Source organism: Xenopus laevis, chromosome 9_10S (assembly GCF_017654675.1).
Source record: "Xenopus laevis strain J_2021 chromosome 9_10S, Xenopus_laevis_v10.1, whole genome shotgun sequence".
In the NCBI taxonomy this organism is placed as follows: domain Eukaryota; kingdom Metazoa; phylum Chordata; class Amphibia; order Anura; family Pipidae; genus Xenopus; species Xenopus laevis.
The window spans coordinates 53778367-53784366 of NC_054388.1; positions in this window are offsets into that span (position 1 = coordinate 53778367).

Here is a 6000-nt window from a genome sequence, read left to right on the forward strand (position 1 = left end):
CAGTCTTCAGCATTCATCATGAGCTAGTCATGTAAAGTTATGTTTTAATATATATCAAGTTTTAAAGAAATCAGGTGGTACCCTTACCTGCACATGCAAACAGTACATTGTACTATGATCCTGCATAGCCAGAGCAAGTCCTCTCAAGTCCTGAGAATTCTGCATTGGTCCCCTAGGGTCAGGGCTTGCCCTGTGCAGATTCTCTGCTGACATTACCTGTAGTTTAAGCGGAGTATGGTGGAACTACATATGCACTACTGACAGCACCAGCCTACATACAGTGAAAAGTATTTATTAGCGTGTGTATAACTACTAAACTACAAGAGTAGTCAGGGCATCTATCTTTAAATGATCTTTAAATGAATTGATTCAGCAGCCCTATGACATTTTTGCAGCCATCTCAAGTCACCCTATATTTTGCTTGCAGTGTTTGTTTATCCTGTTGTAGAGTGGAAGTATCAACATGAGAAGCAATTATAGAGACCAATAACCACTATTATACGGGCCTTGTCCCAGTGTGTCTGGGATATAATTCTGTATATTTTGTAAATAGCATTATGAGATGAGAGATTTTGGCTGTTAAGAAAGTTTTGGATAAATAAAGCCATTTAACCTGCATTTATAGTGTGGCTGCCATCTGACTGAGCCCCCTGGAGAGGGAAGCAATGATAGGAAAGCTGTGAATGTCTCCCATTGTAGCCATCACACGATACACCTCACTTTGCACTCTGTGCCAAGCTGAAAGCAGAGCGGCTCCCACCCCAGCTGTCTGTGTGCCCAAGGTCGCCATCTCCTACCTCCTGATTATTCCCATTTTTGGAAGGTTGTATCAGAATTCTAGCACAAAATCTTCTCTCATCACTAATTCCAAGTTGATCTGTGCTATCCGCCTCCCCGCCCTCGCCTCCTTTTTACTCCACACTCCCTTTAGATGCCTTATCCCCTCCTTACAGAGCAATTTTGCTTGGCAAACAGCTCTGTCATTTGGAATCCCCCAGCTCATATGTCACCGACCTGCTCTGCATTAGGAAATATTACCTGCTTCTCATTTCCATTTTGATGCTTTGTCCCCCGTCTGCCCTGCGCTTTGCATGACAAATCTCACCCTCTGCCAGACGGAGGATTTTAGCAGATTTTTTACCATTACTGGCAAATTGCAATGTTTTAAAAACACAGTTTATCTAAAATGGAGCTGTTATTTCATATTATAAGCTCCAAGGACTGGGTTATTTGTGAGTTGTCTTTTTGTTTTAGTAAGGAATGGGAGAGATTCTTCTAGGACACGTTTTTCCTTCCAGAATCAGAATATCCAAATTCTCCCCTTTTGCCATTGCTCACAGCCTAGAACTGTTTTGGGGCAGAGCATAAGCTCCTAAAAAGTCTTGTTGGTGCTATAGTTGGCATGGCCAACCTCTTGGCCTTTAGATGTTGTTGATGTACACTCTCAGCAGGAGATGCTGTTAACTGTAGTTAAAAGTAGGGCAAACACTGTAAGATCTGCTTCTTTGGTGAAGTCTCCAAATAAGAAGATCTTTGTTTGGTCACCAAGGCACCAAATCAGCAAAATCCGACAGAGCCAATTGATAAAATCATAATGAAGGCCTAGGAAGACCTATCAGAAGAAGATCTCACCAAATTGCCGATGCAGTTCTTGTCCAGCAAAATTTTACAACAGGCCAGGAAGATATCTTTCCAATTTGTTTTGCCAAATTTCAGTCTAGCAGCTTATTGGCATGGCCCATACACACACAGATAAGCTGCCAGTCTGAATTCAGTAGCTGTTGTAGGCTCACAGTCCTAGAGGACCACAGTTCGGTTATCACTGCAGAGGTGCCAACTCAGAAGTTATATTCTTTGTACTTCTTCCATGTTTTTCAGTGGCAGGTGTTAACATTAATTTGGGCCAAATTGCAGAGAATGGGTGACTGGGGTATTACTGTGATTGACCAGAATAGGGAGAGGCAAAACAAAGTGACTCCTGAAGAATTGTTGTGATTTGACATGCCTGCCATTGCCATAAAATATCTTCAATAACATAATGGCCAAAATTGCCTCTTTTTTTCACTTATCAAGACCTATGTGTGCAGAAGTTTTTTTTGCTTTATATATATATATATATATATAGATATATATATAGATATATATATATATATATATAGATATATATATATATATATATATATATATATATATATATATATATATATATATATTACAGTATATATTTTTTACCATTTTTCAAGATATGACCTGTTTTTACACTTCTAATAAAATGAATATGAAACAGCCCCACCTACAGTTTAATTGTGTTAACAGCTAACCAAGATGATTGCTTACTGTTTCCACACTTTTTCTGAGCAGAGCAATATTTCAAGACTTTCCTATTCTCAGTAACATAATTTTCTACTGACTGTGTCCAGTAATACAAAATGTCCATTAGGTGGTTAACTGCCAAAGTGCCTAAAATAAGAGCACTTTGAGCAATTTTACATTCATTTGTCTCAATGGTTTGCATTTCCTTTAAGTAATTCATAAAAGTTGGAAACCCTAGTAAACTTTAACATTTGCCTGTACTAAGCACAATTTAGCAGGAATGGCCCCTAAATTTGCCTGCACCATAAAACTAAGGTTGCATATGCATTCTGCTGTACTAAACACAATTCAACAGGAACATCCTTTTTTATTTGCAAGTGAGCCCTTTAGATTAAGTGCCCCATAAACAGTTAATCATCCCTGTGACCATGTACTATATCAGATGCACCACAGTGGCTGCAGAGCAAAATAGCATTTCTGCTTTCACCTATTTTGGACCATTGCCTGTCCATAAAACTGTATAATTAATTGTTAAATTGTGTTTTATATCAGAGTTTCTGCAGATCTGTAGCATGTCTGCCTATTCTGTGGAGTATTAACAACTTCCCCATGACGTTCCTTATACCTAGTATTGATAAGCCACTCTCTGTGCTACAGGGACTCCTATCACCCAGGGCCCCCACTTCCATTCTCCAGACCAAGATAAATAGAGTTAAGCAAAAAATAATAACCTTTTTCCTTATTCTCCCAGCTTGTTCCGCTTGAGTTTCCATTTATTAGAGGCAATGCTGAGACAATTATGTGTAACAGCTATTAGCGTAATAACGCTTTTAAGGAATTGTGCATTAAAAAGGCGGATCTGCCAGTATTGTTCCTCTTTCTCTGAGATGTTCCGCTCCTTTGCAATTCAGATTAGAGACTTCAGATACCCTGTAACTTTTCCCAACACCCCCTCCATTTTCTCATCAATGGCAAGGGAAAGTAAGTGGGATTAGGGTACCTTTGTTAGTAAGGAAGACAAAGACAGGTCATTGTATGCTGTCTGACTGCTCTTCTGGCTCCCCCTGAATGTTATATATGAATTCTGTCATTCTTTTTTATAGAATTATTACTACAGATATGTAAAAAATATAGCACATTTAACTGGAATAACCAGCAGTTTGATAATAGCCTCTGGCTGTGGGATAGGAGGTATAGTAGGGAGATATGGTGCCTACATTAGCAGTGGGATAATAGTCTCTGGGAAGGGACTGTGGCTGTGGGATCAGGTATAGTAGGGAGAGATGGTGTCTATAGTAGCAGCTAGTTAAAGTCTTTAAGAAGGGACTGTGGCTGTGGGATAACAGATATAGTAGGAGGAAATGGTGTCTATAGTAGCAGTGGGATCATTTCTCTAAGAAGGGACTGCGGCCGTGAGATAGCAGGTATAGTAGTGGTAGATGGTGCCTATAGTAGCAGTGGGGATAATAGCCTCTGGGAAGGGACTGTGACTGTGGGATAGTAGGAATAGTATGGAGAGATGGTGCCTATAGTAGCAGTGGGGATAATAGCCTCTGGGAAGGGACTGTGACTGTGGGATAGCAGGTGTAGTCAGGAGAGATGGTGCCTATAGTAGCAGTGGGGATAATAGCCTCTGGAAATGGTCTGCGGCTGTGGGATAGCAGGTATAGTAGGTGGAGATGGCCCCTATGGTAGCAGTGGGCAAATGCAGAAAATTGATAGTTTGGAAAGAACTGCCTTTTATAAATATTGGAGACCCTCAATGACTTTTTTAGCCCCAGGCCCCACCATGGTTATCATACAATACATTTCACTAATTGTTTATATAATTTGGTTAAACAGCAAAGTGGGGCTTTAATGCAAAAATAATTGAAAATTCCCCACAATTATAGTTTGGATGAAATAGTTTAAACATTCTTAATTCTTTAAAACTTTTTTGGATTGAATTGAATTGCTTGTAAAAATGTGTGTGTGACTTGGGCCGTTTGGAGTTAATTATAGAGGAAAGAGTTGATAGTGGCAGGATTAGCACTGGATAAAACTGGATCCTTTGAAGGTTATGATGTCTTTTATTGGACCCACATAAATGTTATTTATGGACGTTGTTACTCAGTAGCTTTTGAAAGCCACAGACACAGTGGAAGTCAGCATGAAGGGTCATATGCGGCTCTAAAAGCCTTAGCAAGAATACTTAATCTTCTACCCGCTCTAATGATGAGGGTGTCATCCTTGTTACTCGCCCCAACTCTGTGTGCAGGGGAGCTGAGTTCTGTATCCAAGGAAATGTTTTTAGCTCTTTTGGATGCTGACACTTGACCTCAGCACTATGAGTGAATGTGGTTGTGAAATGAATAGACAATACCGTTGCTTTCTGCTTGTGGTGCCTATATTGTTTCCATGTCCATGGCTGCTTTGGCCTTCATAATAGCTATCTGTTACAGTTCCTATCAAGTGAGAGTGGTAAGGAGTATATCTTACACAGGGCCGCTGCAGCGAGCGGCAAAAAGCCACCTCTTGTAATATTAAGAGCCGAATTTCCAGGTTTTAACCTGGAAATTCAGCTTCGCTAGTGCAGAGAGCCTTTTGCACTCATTGCTCTCATTGCGCTAGACTTGCCCACCCTGGAATATTTTCTGCGGACACCCTTGACTCCAGGTTCTCAAGTGTCCAGTTCGACACTTGGTGCCACTTGCCCTTAAGTTAAGAAGGGGTTTAAGATTCCGTCCTATCTGGTGAAGTCACCATAGTTCCCAATTTCCTTGGGAAATATAGGTGGATATAGGATTCACCTGCAGACTGAAAAACTTTCCAGATTAACAGATCTGTCTTGTATGGAGAAAAGCTGTCTTATGCTGCATTGCTTCAAAAGGCAGAACCAGCAATGCAGAGCAATTGCTGGTTATCTGGTTAACACTAACTCTGTGCCCAAGTCTGAGTTGCTCCTCTGCCTGTTTGTGTTCATGGGAAAGGATTGTTATTCTGCACTGGCCTCATGCATCTCCTCAGACCATATATTCATGGGATATTTTGTATTTTCTGTTGATTTCCAGGAGCTGTGTGTTGTGTCGCACAATTTGAGGGCTTCCCCTCTTGCTTACTCCTCCAGCTGTTTCCTCTTGTTTTGTCTGGGTAATTTCTCTAAAGCTGTGGCAAAACTGGGGATAAAAGCACCAGTATTCCTTATACATTTGGATTTCACCCTGCAGGGAAGGTAACTCAGCAAGGGATGGGGCTGTTCAGCACAGATAAAATCTTTTCTTTGTGGTGAGAGATTGGCTTTTTATCAGAGTCCTCACTACACCCCCCTTCTCCTTCTGGGCAGAGCCGTGGGCCAGAGCCGTTATACTGCTAAAAAGAATGAGAATACTTTCCCTTCCTTCCAGATAATCAAAAGCAAAAGAGCTCAGTGCTATGAAATAATACACAGGAGGGGGCGCCGAGCTGCCGCTGTACAAGGATCCCACTTTGCTTTAAGCAGCTCATCCAGGGCTGATTTAACCCTTTGCATTGCAGGGTGTTGAGTTTCTATTTGTGTTTGTAAGTTACCTGCCACATAGACTGTAAAATCTGTGGGACAGGGAACTCCTTTCTTCTTATTATGCTTTACCTTACAGAGATGATATATTTACATCACCCCCTGCCCGGTCATATATAAAAGTAGCAGCAGTTGCACAAAAATTAAACCAA